Source organism: Notamacropus eugenii, chromosome 5, assembly GCF_028372415.1.
Source record: "Notamacropus eugenii isolate mMacEug1 chromosome 5, mMacEug1.pri_v2, whole genome shotgun sequence".
In the NCBI taxonomy this organism is placed as follows: domain Eukaryota; kingdom Metazoa; phylum Chordata; class Mammalia; order Diprotodontia; family Macropodidae; genus Notamacropus; species Notamacropus eugenii.
This window is the reverse complement of record NC_092876.1, coordinates 152631164-152646819: the sequence shown is the minus strand read 5'-3', so window position 1 is coordinate 152646819 and position 15656 is coordinate 152631164. Positions and strand designations below refer to the sequence as shown.

The 15656-nt window shown below is 40.9% G+C and overlaps 1 long non-coding RNA gene across 1 annotated transcript in view; it reads left to right on the top strand.

Annotated features, from left to right (window-relative positions):
* Positions 1 to 5914, top strand: part of LOC140505351 (uncharacterized) — a 57638-nt gene extending 51724 nt beyond the window's left edge. Inside the window, exons 3-4 of the long non-coding RNA XR_011967461.1 lie at positions 1655 to 1734; positions 5755 to 5914. This is a non-coding gene — a long non-coding RNA (uncharacterized lncRNA). The remainder of the gene's footprint in view (positions 1 to 1654; positions 1735 to 5754) is intronic.
* The last annotated feature ends 9742 nt before the right edge of the window (positions 5915 to 15656 follow it).

The following is a 15656-nucleotide window of genomic DNA, read 5'->3' as shown; positions in this document are numbered from 1 at the left end:
AGTAAACACTTGTAGTCTTGCTTATCCATTAAATCTCTGTGTAATTTTGGACAAGTCGTTCAACCTTCCCATTCTTTAGTTTTTTAATCCCTGAAAATGAGGACTTTGGTTGGATTAAATGACAAGTCCTGTTCAAGTCTAAGATTTTGTTATCAATTATCTAAATACAAAAGAAATATTTAATGCTGCTCCAGCCTTCAAGCAGTTTATTATTTGGGCAGTTTATAAATCAGTGTTGACTGTATCTGGTTTGGGGGGAGGTACAAGGCAAGAAATTTTGAAAATTATCTTGTTTTTGAGTTGTCAGGACAACAGTTGGGATGCTATTGAAATCCTTTTTTAACCACTAATATTACTTTGGGAACAGCATACGTTCAGATTCAGGACTTATGATCCACTGAGAAATATGACTATTTCTCAGCCTCTATTGTCAACATGGGGTAGAAGATGGTGATAGTATATCAAAGAAAGTTTTATTAGAAATACAGAAAGTCAGAAAACATTAGATACTCTATAACAATTTAAAATCCCCAAATGATTCACACGTATACTTCAGTGCTCTCAACAGTTACTAAGTGAAGGGTGTTTACATATTAAGGTTTTCTGTTGATGTGAGTTCCTCCCTTGAAGTCTGTGGTATGGAACTTTCTCTACAAGATCTTCTCCACTCCCTCTGTTTATCATATTCCCCTTGTTGGTATGGCTTCTTCACTGACCTGCAGTGATATAATCATAGATCATAGATTTATTTTATTTTTAAATAGGAAGAGACCATTGAGGATTCCTAGCCCAAACCTTTCATTTTACAGATGTGGAAAAAGGCTTATTGAGGTCATGTCTTTTCTAAAGCACTCTGTCTTCTAACTCCAAATGCGTTCCTCTTTCTACTATACCTTTCCCCTGATAGTTTTAGGAACCTCCTTATATTATTATAAATCAACATTTCAAACTAGTTGTAAAAGAACATGATAATGTGCACACAACTCCCCCTCCCCCACCCCCAATGCTCAGCTCCCATCAGAACAACAGATCTCAGAGAAGTGGGTAGCAATGGGTCACATGACTGAACTGAAGAGTCAATTTTCAGTTGCAGGGCAGGACCTTAATTCAAAATTGGTTTATCATTCAAAAGGAGATGTATACCCAAGGAAGAACTGATATGTATCAGTCAATCTTCAGCATTCAAGCATTTAACTTTTGAAACTTTAAACATTCATGTCATTTTATTAGTAACTTCACTTTCTTTTTCATGTTGGCAACCAGATACATTCATGGCTATGCACAGTAGGGGAAAAAATTAGAGGTGCCATGTGTGCAAGTTTGTAGAACTGCTAGTGTCCTACTAGGGTGGTTTGATATAACTGACCACCTGGCAAGGGACACTGAGGTTGCATTTATCCTATCATCAATTTCAACTTCAAGGTTAAATGTTAACTCACCTCTGCTACATTCTCATATTCTGAGAGCCTTAAGGATCTCAAATGGCACATGAAGCAGACATCACTGATGGCTTATTTAAGCTGGTGTGTCCTTCGCGATTTCCAACTCCATCCATGAAGGACAGAGTGTCAGAGGTGATGTCAAGACCTCACTATTCTTGGTGTGTTCCAATAGCAGTGACTAAAGATCCAACAACCCCTCTCTTGTTTTTCAGAGGGTGATGAAGGTACGGAGGTTTACAGCAGTATAGTATACAGTTCAGCATCCTCAAACCACCATTGGACACAGAAAAAGGTAAGATTCAGGTTAAAAACTGTGTTAGTTTTAAGAATTTTATTTGTTTTACAGTATTTATGGTACTATAGATTTCATGTATTATGAAAATGAATATTGTTTGAAATTAATTTTTAAATTAAGATATCAGCACAAAAAGTCACCGAATTCTAAGGAATTACTAGTGAGAAAAATGCTTTGTATGTTACCAATTTTATTCTGTATACTGCATTTTATTGTTTATTTCATGGTTACTGTGTTGGGGAAAGTGCATATTATCAGAATCAATGTTTCGTTATAAAGAATTTATGCATAAAAGTGTATTATTTTTAGCAATCTCTAGCAAAAGATTACAGTTTTGTTTGGTCGTGAAAACCTAATCACCTATTTCCTAGGTTCAGCGTATTAACACTCACATTTTTTACTTTCACACCATTTTCTAGGAATGTTATTCCTGTAAAAGTTGAAGATTGAATGTATTAAGTACTTACTATGTGCCAGGCACTGAACTAGACACTAGGAATACAAATACAATAAATCAAACAATTCCTGCTTGAAAGGAGGAGAAGGTTTAGCTCAGTCTCCAGATCCCTGGAGGAAATAAAGAGCAGGATACAGCAATCTAAGTAAGAGAGATCATTTTTATTGGCCTCTTACATGTGTCCTAGCTAAACTAGTAAAAGGAAGGATACAGACAAGCTATGCGTAAGATTCCTGTGCTCTCTCTCTGTGTCTCTCTGTATCTCTGTCTCTCCCTCCCTCCCTGCCTGCCTCCTTCTCTCTCTCTCCTTCTCTCTCTCTCTGTCTCTCTCTCTCTTTCTCTGTCTCTCTCTCTGTCTCTCTGTCTTTCTCTCTGTCTCTGTCTCTCTCTGTCTCTCTGTCTCTGTCTCTCTCTGTCTCTCTGTCTCTGTCTCTCTGTCTCTGTCTCTGTCTCTCTGTCTCTCTCTGTCTCTCTCTGTCTGTCTCTGTCTCTGTCTCTGTCTCTCTCTCTCTCTCTCTCTCTCCCCCTTCTCTCTCTCTCCTCTCTCTCTCCTTCTCTCTGTCTGACTCTGTTTCTGTCTCTCTGTCTCTGTCTCTCTCTGTCTCTGTCTCTCTCAGATTCCTGGCAGACCTGTAGCTATATCTCTCTTTCTTTCCCAGGCTATTGATGAAAGTAGTCAACATCTCTTCTTTTTCATGAGAATCTAGAATTTTTTTTCTTTTCTCTATCCTTTAGGAAGGGGAGAATGGAAACTAGTGAGTGTTGGACTACTACCATAACCCCTCTCTTCTGGGGTAATGGTTGCAGTGATATATATTTCACTAGTATTTTGAATTTAATTTCCTTTCAAAATTAATTTTTAAACTTAAACTTTAAATGTACCATAATAACTATTAAATGACAATATTCTCAAATAATGAAAACTATTTCTTGTATATCCTATTTAATTCAACAACTACTTATTAAGTATCTACTATGTATTTGATTTGCCATTTCCTTCTCCAGCTCATTTTTTACAGATGAGGAAACTGAGGCAAACAGGGTTAAGTGACTTGCCCAGGGTCATACAGCTAGTAAGTGTCTGAGGCCAGATTTGAACTCAGGACAGTGAGGCTGTTGGATTCCAAACCAGGTGCTCTATCTACTGAGACACTTAGCTACCCCCTGACAACTCCAGGAGAAATGCCAGGAGCAGAACACAGCTCTGTACACAATGTTTGTAGATCTGACTAAGAACTTTAACACTATTAGTTGTGAAGGCTTATGAAAAATTATGTCAAAATTTGGTTGCCCAGAGAAGTTCATCAGTACTGTGTGTCAATTTCATGATGGCGTGTTTGCCTGTGTTCTAGATAATGGACAATGCTCTTGTGCCTTCCCAGTCATCAATGGAGTGAAACAGGGCTGTGTGCTTGCTCCCATGCTTTTTAGCATGATGTTTTCAGCCATGTTGTCAAATGCTTTCAATAAGGATGAACACAGGATCAAGGTCAACTACTGTACTGATGGTTAAGTTCTTCAATTTGAAAAGGCTACAAGCCAAGACCAAAGTGGAGGGGGTGTTGGTGCATGATTTTCTGTTTGCAGATGATTGTGCACTCAGTGCAGCCTCTGAAGCTGAGATGCAACAAAATATGAGTCAATTTCCTGCTGCCTGTGCTAATTTTGGCCTAATAATTAACACCAAGAAAACACAGGTCAACCACCACCACACCATCCAGACCTCGAAGCATTGGTTACAACAAATGGAGAAGTTTTGAATGCTGTGAATAAGTTCGCTTACCTTGGTAGTGTACTTTCCAGGGATGTACACATTGACAATGAGGTTGATGCACACATTGCCAGAGCTAGCTCAGTTTTGGGGAGATTCCGAAGAAAAGTTTAGAAGAGAAAAGGTATTAGACTGACTACCACACTGAAGGTCTACAGAACTGTTGTGCTAACCTCATTGTTGTATGCCTGTGAAACATGGACAGTCTAACAGCACCATGCCAGGAAACTGAATTGCTTCCATCTGAACTGTCTTAGAAAGATTCTGAGGATCACCTGGCAGGATAAGGTACCAGACACTGAAGTCCTTGCTCGAGCTGAACTGCCAAGCATTCAAACTATGCTGCAGAGCACAACTCCGATGGGCTGGCCATGTTGTTTGAATGCAAAATGTATGCTTGCCAAAAAGACTATTTTATGGAGAACTCGCATGGAGCAGGAGATCACATGGAGGTCAGAAGAAGTGATACAAAGACACTCTCAAGGTCTCTCTCAAGAACTTTGGATTTGACTGTGCAACATGGGAGACACTGGCACAGGACCTCTCAGCATGGTATACCCACATCAGAAAGAATGCTGTGCTTTATGAGCAAAGCAGAATTGAGATAACAGAAAGTAAATGTAGGATGTGCAAATTTGGAGTATCCACCCCAAATATTCACATGGACTATCTGTGCCCAGTCTGTGGTAGAGCATTCCAAGCTCATATTGGTCTGATCAGCCACAATCAGACACACTGAAACTTCACTTTATCATGGTGATGTCGTTTTGGTCCTCTTCAAAAGTGAAGAACAACAACCAACCAACTATGTATTTGGTACCATGCTAGGCTCTAGTGAAATAAAAAGAGTCATTGCCTTCAAGGGACTTGCATTCTATTGGAAAGAGATTATTTAGTGTATACAGTTAAGCAAGTACAAAGTAATTTGGGGAAAGAAAGCAGAGAGGGGACAAATAGGGGGAGTAGAGAAGGCTTTGAAGGAAACTAAGGCAGCCAGGTGGTTGAGTGAGCCTGGAATTAGGAAGACCTATCTTCCTTAGTTCAATTCCAACCTCAGACATTTACTAGCTGTGTTATCAATGGCAAGTCACTTAACCCTGTTTGCATCAGTTTGCTCATCTGTAAAATGAGCTGGAGAAGGAAATGGCAAACCACTTCAAGGATCCTTGCCAAGAAAACCTTCAAATTGGGTCATGAAGAGTCAGAGACAACTGAAATGACCAAACTAGGACAACAAAAGAATTCTGAAGAGAAACTATACAAAAAAATGCTAACAAGGGAGCAGAACCAATGGATGGGTGTGATGCAGGTTGTCACCCTCTGCCAGAAAACCTTTTGTTCTGCTTTTTCCTCTCTCTCTTCTCCTAGGTAAACATTTGTGGTGCCTGAAATTCAGACCAAGTATCTAGATAAAGTTTATGAAGAAGTGATATAATACAGTAGGATATACATTTATTAAGTGCCTACTGTCTGCCAGGCACTTTGATGAGTGGTGGGGATACAAATTTGAAAAAAAGTAAATCTGTTTCCTCAAGGCATTTACAACATCATTGGAGAATACAAAACCAAAAAGGAAGCTGAAAAGTGTGTTCGTGGGGGATCGGGGTGGAGTGGGGTACCACAAGCTGCACAATACAGAGACAGGGTGAAGATGTTGATGGTAGATTCAGAACCAAACAGAACAGTCAGGAGCAAATGAAGAACTGGTTGGGATTTTGAGCCCTCTAGAAAAGGAGGCCATGGGAGGAATTTTTTTTTTTTTTTTTGCTGTTGTTGTTCTGCCCTCTAGACCTCCAATCAGAGAGGAAGAGGCAACTAATGGTTGAAGCAACTAATGAGTCTCCTGGTGCACATCAAAAACCCACTGATTTGTATATGGTGGAATTACAGGTAATTATCTCAGATATGTAGGCCACATGCAGGTATACCATACCAAATACACAAGGAGAATTTCATATATTATAGCAAACCCATAGATCACACAATATTAGATGATACATCATAGCACATAGTAAAGTTGCATACAGTAGATTAAACCCAGGATTCATAGGCAGTACAAAATACAAAGCATCACATGCGAAGTTTGATGCAATAGATACATATATGTCCTAAGTTTGATCTGCTGCATGGAACTATTTATGCAGAGGATAGGAAAACATCTTGCTCTCCTCTGCTTTTTTCCTTGCTCAGCCCATCCACTGACTATAGCATTGACCCAGAGTTCTCCTCCTTGGCTCCCCTACCTCCCCTTCAGCATGCATAGATTTCTTCCCTTGCTACTTGCCCCAGGTAAAAAATTGCAAGTTACATTTCTGCATTATTTTCTTTTGGACTAAAAGTAAACCATGGATAAAAATTGTATTTCTCTTAATTTATCACATATTTGTGAGATCTGAGTATGGACGGTTGATGTAGTATGCAAAAAACAAAAGTAAGACTTTACTTATAAAATGTGGAATTGGAAAGTTCTTTGAACTCACTATCTTGTGGCTGTAGCTGTGCAAAGGGGCTACAGTCTGGGGTTTAATCATTACAGAGATATTTAAAAATCCCTTTAATCTTGTTGGCTTCTAACTAGAATTCAGCATTATTAAAAATGTACACATTCTTAACAACTAGCTCTACACAGAAGTGGTTGTACCATCCTTCCTGAAGTATTAAATTAAGTTATTAAGGCTAATAATTAATTACGTTATGTAAGGAAGCACATTATGCAGCATCCAAGTAAGACTGCTGATGAGACTACTTGGAAAACTGGATTGGTTTTTCTATTCTCTTAGACTGAGCAGATACTACATCTTCTAGTCCAGTTGGAGGTGCACAGACTTGAATTAAAGGTCTGTCTTAGGCTTAGGCATAGCACACAGTCACTTGCTAGTGTGATTTGAGGGTGCTTCCCAAAGTGCCTTCTTTAGTGTCTAATTCAGTGTTTCTCATTCCCGGTGAGTCTTACTGCCTTCTTTCATGCTCTTGTTTTCAGAAGGAGAAGACTACAACAGATGATATCTAAGGATAATTAAGCCAGCTGAGTGTTCCAGTGGATGGAGGGCTAGACCTAGAGTAAGGGAGGAACACCTGAGTTCAAGTCCTGTCTTACATACTTACTAGCTGTGTACACCTGAGCAAGTCACTTTACCTCTGTCTGCCTCAATTTCCTCACCTCTGAAATGAGGAATAGTAATAGCACCTACCTCCCAGGACTGTTGCAAGGATCAAGTAAGATCCTATTTGTAAGGCACTTTGCAGGCCTTAAAGTTATATAAAATGTTTATTGTTGTTTCAACTATTATTTTGACCACTAATCCATTCACATATAGTAATATATTGGCCCAGAAGAATTTACCAGATGAGGAAGACCGGAGAACAGGTCCCAGGGGAAACAAGACCCAGAATAGGTAAGCTTTGATGGATAGATGGGAGAAAGAAAGGTACAGAGTATGGGGTTCTATTAGAGGAGAGCAGGTTTCAATTGATGGGAAAGACTTTGAGTGAGAGAATTCATAACTGGGTAGGTGGCAGAGCACTGAGTGCTGGCAGAGACAGACAAAGTGAAGGACAATGAAAAAAATATTTCTGCTTAAAATTTTTGCCAAGAGCTGGCTTTGTCTGTGTTCATATTTTGGTTTCTGTTCATTGGACTCCACTGTTGGCCTCCCAGCTGTGCTTCAGAAGGATTGCACTGAGTATTCCAAACTCAACCATCTGGGGGCTATGGGCTCCTTTCACCTGCAGGATGTATTTCTCAGCAACACACCAGCCATCTGGACTATAAAACTGAAAGGAGTATGCAGAATTCAATTTAGAACCACAAGCACCCTCACAAGTCATCCAGTTCATTCAACCCTTGCCCCATTTTATAACCAAGGAAACAGAGATCCAAACAGATGAATTTAGTTGCACAAAGTCAAATGGCAAATACAGGCAGCTAAGTAACAAAGTGGATGGAGTGCCAGGTGGGAGGAAGGAAGATTCCTCTTCAGAGTTCAAACCTGGCCTCAGACATTTACTGGCTCTGTAATCCTGAGAATGTTGCTTACTCTTGTTTGCCTCACTTTTCTCATCTGTAAAATGAGCTGGAGGAGAATGGAAAACCATTCCAGTATCTTTGCCAAAAAAACCCCAATGGGATCACAAAAAATATGGGAAATGGCAAAGCCAAGGTTTTTGCATGCAGGTCCTGACTCCAAATCCAGTGTATCACAGCATCTTTGTAACCTTCTAGGAGGAAAGCAAGACAGTCAGGAAGATTCAGAGAAAATGGGAGCATGAGAGGAGCTTCAAGAAAGCATAGGACCAGGGCTAGAAAAAGAGAAAGGAATAATATCAGGCCTTGGCCAAGGAAATCTTCATTTTTTAAGTTTATTCTCTGTCATCATTTCAGCAGACAAGATTGCAGTCACTTAGTGGCTGTCCATAAATCCAGGTCACCCAGCCTGGATAAGCCACATCCTAGATACTAAAAGAATTGGCAGATGTGATTATTGAAATACTGTGGGTGAATTTTGAAAAAAATCTTCTGTATTGTGGAAATAATATAGACCTAAAGATGAAAAGTTTTCCTAAGTCTGAAATAAAGGAGATAGAGGTCTCAAACAACAGAACTGTGGGTTTAATTTTTATCCTGAAAAAAATATCCATTGGTCATACGTGTGTGTGTGTGTGTGTGTGTGTGTGTGTATACTCTTCCAGGAACTTGTGATATAATAGGGGAAGACAATCTGCAAAAGCAAGCTGGAAAGTGAGGGGGAAGAGATAAAAGGATGCCCGCTGTGGGGTCATCTTGTTCTGTGCCGTTGAAAACCAAACAGAGCAGCAGATGGAAAGTGCAGTGAGCTAAAAGTCCAATTTCTGTCTCTATAAAGGAATGCTTTGGGAGGAGTTTAGTGAGCCATCCTCCAGCCCTCCAATCGGAAGCCAGAGGAGACTGAGGGAGGTGGAAAGGTTTTAGAGTATCCAATCCTGAGTGAGCAGCATGGTGGTGAGATTAGAAGTGATGAGTTTATCCTGAAAGGGGCATCATGTTCAGTGGAGCTGAAAGCAAGTGAACTGCAAATGCAAATCTCAGAGTGGAGCTCTAAGATCCTTGGCTTTAAGCCCCCAAGTCCTCTCTTTTCCCCTAATTCTTAGTAAACGATCTTTCCTCCAAATAACTTAAGATCAGAGCCATTGACTGTAGGTGGCTTGGTGGATAGAGTGCTGGGCTTGGAGTCAGGAAGACCTGAGTTCAAATCCAGCTACAGACATTTACTAGCTATGAGACCCTGGGCAAGTCACTTAACCTCTGTTTGATTAATCCACTGAAAAAAGAAAATGGCAAACCACTCCAGTGTCTTTGCCAAAAAAAAAATCCCGTGGACAATATGGTCCATGAGGTCATGAAGAAACAGACATGACTGCACAACAGCACATTTACCCTATTCTTCCAGTTCTTTCAGCTTCTCTATGTCCTCCCTTATCACCTTATCTTTCTTTCCCATCTCTGAAGAAGAGATGGTTCTACCTCCTTGCTAAGAACAAGCTCCCTTTCTTTTTGTTTGATCCTCTTCCCTCTCACCTCCTTTGTGACTATGCCTCAGTAATTATCCCTTCTCTGTAATGCATCTTCAACCCCTTCCTTCATACTTGTTTCCCCCTCTACATAACAAATATTCTCAGATTTCTTTGTTCCAAATACCATCCCTTGAATCTACTACCTTCTCAAGCCAAAAAGAAACCTCTCTTATTGATGTGTTAATTTCATCACCCAATGCAATCTGGCTTCCGTCTTCATTTCTTTACCATTACTTCTATTTCCAAATAACTTCCTTATCAACATATCCAATGATTTTAAAGAAGTCCTTGCTGCAAGGTAGGACTGACCACCTGAGTCATGTTCAGTATTGGAATAAAGTGAAATAATACCAGAAGAACTGACAGTTACAAAAATATTTGCTTAGCCATACCAGGTGAGGAATATTCAGTGAGGCCGCAGTACTAAGCATACACCTCTCTCTTTTTTTCTAAGTTTTTCAGAGTGGTTGGCTGATCAAACACCAGGGTCCATGTAGGACTCTTTGTGGTTTCTTATTGTTGTGGTTGAGTTTGTCCTTCATTCTCAAAGAGGACCGTGATATCAGGATGATGGCATGACTTGCACTTGACCTTGATTTAAGTGAGGGAGGGCTGTGCAAGGTCACCAATCTGATTTTTTCCTCCAGAATCATCAGGGTCCAGTGACCTGATATTCATCAGGATGACTGGAGATGACCCAGGATGCAATGGGAGACCCTGGTGCTTTCAGGCTAAGGTCTTATCACATTCTCACTTTGAGTGAGATATATCCATTCAATGAATAGGCTTCTTGGACTCAAGAAACAAGGGCAGTTTCAATACTTTTAAATGAAAAATCAACCTAGCCTACATGAGGTAGGGCTTTAAGATTGGGGAATTGCTGCCATCATAAACCTCAGTCTCTTTGATTATGTGTAGCATTGTTCGTAACATCATAGATTCAGAGCTGAAAGAGACATTAGAGATTATCAAGAACTCCCTCATTTCCAAATAAAGAATTTGAGGATGAGAAAAATTAAATGACTTGCCTAAGGTCACAAATGAATAAGTGTCTAAGGTAAGATTTGAACTCAGACTTCCTGACCCTAAGTCTATTACTCTCTACTCCATTCTATCCAACTTTCCCTGTTACATTTACCTGACCACCTTTTTCTTGATGCCATCTCGTCCCCTGACTTCTGTGATTCCACCCTCAGCATGTTCTGCCTACCTTTCTGATTGGTCCTTTATCCCCTTCACTATTTCCTTACCTTCTCTTGTCCTCTTAAATGTTAGTGACTCCCCCAAGCCTTTGCCCTTCTTATTTTCTCTTTCTATGTTCTCTCCTTTGGCAGATTCATTCATGTCTATGGCTTTACTTATCCCATGGATGTAGGTGACTTCCAGCATACTCCCCTAGCCCTAGCTTCTCCATGGTATTGTAGTCCTCCAATTTTAGCTACTTGCTGGATAGCTCCACCTGGATGTTGTCCTGGCACTTCTAACTCAACATATCCTGGACTGAACTGATCATCTTCTCACAAAATCTGCCACTCTTGCTAACTTTTCATTATCTGTTGCTGACACCCTACCTGACCTTTAACTTGTCCCTCTTCTTCCCCTCTCCCCTACACAAAACTTGTCAAGTCCTATTCATGCTACCCCCACAGCATCTCACATATCTGTTCCCTCTCTTTGACTCTTGGGTTTAGGGCTCTTATTCCTAGACTAGGAGTAGGGAACTTGTGGTATTGAGGCCTCTAGGTCCCCTCTAGGTCCTCAAGTATGGTCCTTTGACTGAGTCCAAACTTCACAGAACAAATCCTCTTAATAAAATGACTTGTTCTGTAAAACTTGGACTCAGTCAAAAGGCTACACCCAAGGACCTAAGAAGGCTACGTGTGGCCTCAAGGCCACAAGTTCTGTACCCCTGTGACCACTGCAACCCACCTGCTCTCCTTACCTCTCCATTCTCCTATTTATCCTTCCCAAAGGGCCAGTCTTCCCATTGTATCATTCTAATTACCTTACAACTGTACTCAAAAGCCTTCAATTCATCCCCATTGTCTAACAAAATAAAGAATAATCTCCTTACCCTAACATTTCAGTCTCTCCATAGTCTGACTCCAACTTAACTTTTCAGTATTCCCTCACATCTGCACATACTCTGCTCTAGAGAAATGCAAACTACTCACCCAGTCTAATGCTTGTCCTTCCTGAACCTTTCCCTATGTCTGGAAAAAAGTCTCCCTGTGGCAGCAACAGTAGCCTAATGCTCATCTCTCCCACCTCCCCCTTCCCCCCATGTAGATCAGACTAATTTTTCCTTTAAAGGTATTGAGAGGTTCCTCAAGTCTTGGACTGTTTAAAGGATTGAGGGCTTAGAATATTGACATCATTCACTCGCTGCTTGAGTACAAAGCACCCAGGAGAAGTGCCAGGAAGCTTTCAGATTCCTGGCTGATGGCTCTGGATGGGAGCTGCGCTCAGCTGAATGAATTCACAGTGTTCTCAATGCCAATCCTTGTTGAATATACTCCTCCTTTGGCTAAGTAAATTACTTTCTGCTAACTGTAGAGTGATTGAGGAGTTTTTCATTTTGTTCCAGTATCAAACCTAAACTATTAGGGAGCTGGCTAGAGTCAGGCCCAGCCCAGAACACTGCACACCCCACCTCCCATTTCCTGCTTATTATTTCCTTTTCACAATGGCCTAATTTACATACCATAATCATTATTAAGACATCAATAATAACTAATATACATATGGAGAAATTTAAGGTGGCAAAGTATTTTACATACGTTATATCAAATATCAACTCAATGAGGTGGGTTCTTCAGCTATTATTAATTCCATTTGACAGATAAGGAAACTGATGGTCATGGACATTAAGTAACTTGTCCATGTTCACCTAGTGTCAGAGGTAAGTACAGTTTTGATTCTAAGTTCAGTACACTTTCTTCAGGATAATGCTATATTCCCTGATTATCTTGGGTAAAAGCCTATTGTAATGGAAAGAGCACTGGTCTTAAGATCAGAACAGTGGAATTCTTCTAACTCTGAGATTTACTAGTAGTGTAACCCATTAACTTCTTTGGGCCGCAGCTTTAATTTGTAAAATGGGCACAGTAATGCCTTATGAGATTTTTATAAGGAAAATACTTTACAAGCCTTAAAGTGTTGTTGTTCAGTTTTTTTTTTCAGTTGTGCCTGACTCTTTGTGACCCCATTTGGAGTTCTCTTGGCAAAGATACTAGAATGGTCTGCCATTTCCTTCTCCAGCTCATTTTACAGATGAGGAAACTGAGGCAAACAGGGTTAAGTGACGTACACAGCTAGTAAGTGTCTGAAGCCAGATTTGAACTCAGGAAGATGAGTGATTCTGACACCAGGTCTGGCATTCTGGCCACTGTGCCACCTAGTATTGGAAGTGGAGGATTGAGGGTGTAGAATAAGATGGAGTGTGTGTGTGTATGTGTGTGTGTGTGTGTGTGTGTGTGTGTGTGTGTGTGTGTGTGTGTGTGTGTGTGTAGAGAGAGAGACAGAAACAGAGAGAAATAGAGAGAGACAGAAATTTGTACATAGTCAACGAAGGAATTAATTTTGCTTGACAATGTTTATTTGTTACAAGAAAATGGTTATCTTTCTTCTCTCTCTCTCTCTCTCTCTCTCTCTCTCTCTCTCTCTCTCTCTCTCTCTCTCCAGTGCATTAATAGTAAGAAAGAGAAAAAAATAGATTTCAGTTAAAAATTTCTTTTAAAAGTGATCTTTACAGCTAGTTTGGCAAAAGGGGTGTGAAAAATTGTTGTAAGGATAATAGTTTGTGAATGTATAGTTCTTACAAAGCACACTCCCATCTCATTAGAGTCTCACAAGTAGGGCTAGAGTGAATTTTCCATAAACTTGGGTGCTAATGACATTTTGATGAGCCTGTAAATTAGTCAATAAAAAAAGACGTTTGATCAAGGCAAATCACAGTGTAGAGTGGGCAGGGTCATTCGGCCTCCTTAAAGCAGGTAAGTTTATACTATTCTGGTGAGGGGGTGTAGTATCCCTTCCTTTCTTCCATCTCCTTCCTCCCCTACCTGTGTCTTTGCCCAAGCTGCCCTGTATCTTGAATGTCTTTCCTCTTCCTCTCTGCCTCCTAGAATCCCTAGCTTCCTTTAAACCCACCCAGGGAGATACCTCTTTAATGAAATTTATCTGATCCACTCAGTCATTAATTATGTCTTCCCTGTGAAATTACTTTGATCCTGATGGTGGGGAAGCATTTATATAGCACCATCTGTGTGCTAGGTGCTGTATTAAGTGTGTTGAACATATTTTCTCATTTGACCCTCACAATGACCCTCACAGATGCTGTAATTATTCCCTTTTTACAGTTTTGAGGAAACTGAGATAGACAGGTTAAGTGACTTGCCTAGGATCACACAACTAATAAGTGTTTGAGGCTGTATTTGAATTCATTTTCTCCACCTAGCTGCCTTTATATTTACTTATCTGTGTGCATTGTGGTGCTGTGGATAGAGCGCAGGACCTGGAGTCAGAAAGACTTGAGTTCAAATCTGGCCTCAGAAGCTTACCGGCTCTGTGGCCCTGGGTAAGTCACTTAGCCTTTATATGCCCCAGTTCCTCACCTGTAAAATGGAGACTCCATGGAGAAGCAAAGGGCAAACCCACTCTAGTATCTTTGCTAAGAAAATCCCATGGACAAATGATTGTTTCATCTTGCCAGTAGAAAGTAAGCTCCTAAGAGGTCAAGAATTGTCTCTTTGTAGTTTTTATTTGCCAAGGAGTCTACCAAGCACAGTCTTATGATTAGTAGGCAGGTTAATAAATGCTTGTTGAATTGAATTGACAGAATTTGGCAATTCCCAAGCACGTCAATCACCTGCTAGCCACTAGGGGGCAAACTTCCCACTGTCCTGAGTGTAGATCAATTCAGCAAAAACAAAAAGTAACATGCCTAGAATATGCTAGACTGGAGAGATCTTAGGAGAAACAGCGAATCTGTCCCCTCAAAGCACTTATTAAATTGATTTGGAGAATAAGGATGCAGAAAGCAGGTCAGGACTTACATTTAGTAAGGGAGAAAAACCCAGAGCACGTACAATCAACCAATACAGGTTAAAATGTGAAAACTAGATACGAGGAAAAATCCGTTGTTTGTACTATCTCCAACAGTATGGAAAAAAAAAACCCCAAAACAAAACAAACCCTGGATCTAGACTCAGAGGACTTGAGTTTCAGTCCTGGCTTTACTTGCTGCCTCGGTTACCTTGCTAAGTTATTCCTTCCTCTAGACCCTCAGTTTCCTCAACTCATCGTGCTGAGTTCAAATCTCATCTCAGATATTCAGGAGCTGTGTGACCCTGGGCAAATCACTTAACCCTGTTTGCCTCTGTTTCCTCATCTGTGAAATGAGCCAGAGAAGACAGTGGCAAACCACTCTAGTATCTTTGCCAAGAAAACCCCAAATGGGATCCCAGAGAGCTGCCCACGACTGAAAAACATGTGAACAAGAACCAAAAGGGATTGGACTAGAGCTTACCATTCCAGTTGGCTCTTTCAGCTCCGACTCTCTGGTCTACAAGCATGTATGCTTAGAAGAGGGCAAAAGGAGCTGCAGGACCAGCTTGCCCAGGCAGCATCCCCTATTAGGAAACCCTTTCAGAGAGGGGAGTTTCAAGATTCTAAATGCTGGAGGGAGGACATGTATGTCCGAGAGGATTCCAATAATTCTCTACACCTCCAGGGAGAAAGAAGCAGATGCCATTTGAAAAGACCCTGATTATGGAGCATGTCCCCCAACAGCGTACCTGATTGGCATCTGTGGCTTTATAGCCAGACCATCTGTTTTCACTAATGCAGCCTCAAGTGTGCAGAGTAGCAAGGTCGGGGTCAGGGCCATTTTTGGTTCAAGTCTGTGGCTATGGCTCTGCTCCAGGGCTAAGCAAGCAGTGCAGTGCTGCTGCTGGGCCCACAGGCCATGAAAATCTGGGCCGAATGTCACCAGGGGACAGAGAGGAAGTGGGCAGCATTGGCCCCCTTTCTTGATGTTTCTATGGTATGTGACAGTGCAGGAAGTGGAGCCAGGAAGGAGAGGGAAAGAAGGCAGAGACTGACTGGCTAAGGATAGATACCATTACAGTGAACAGAAAG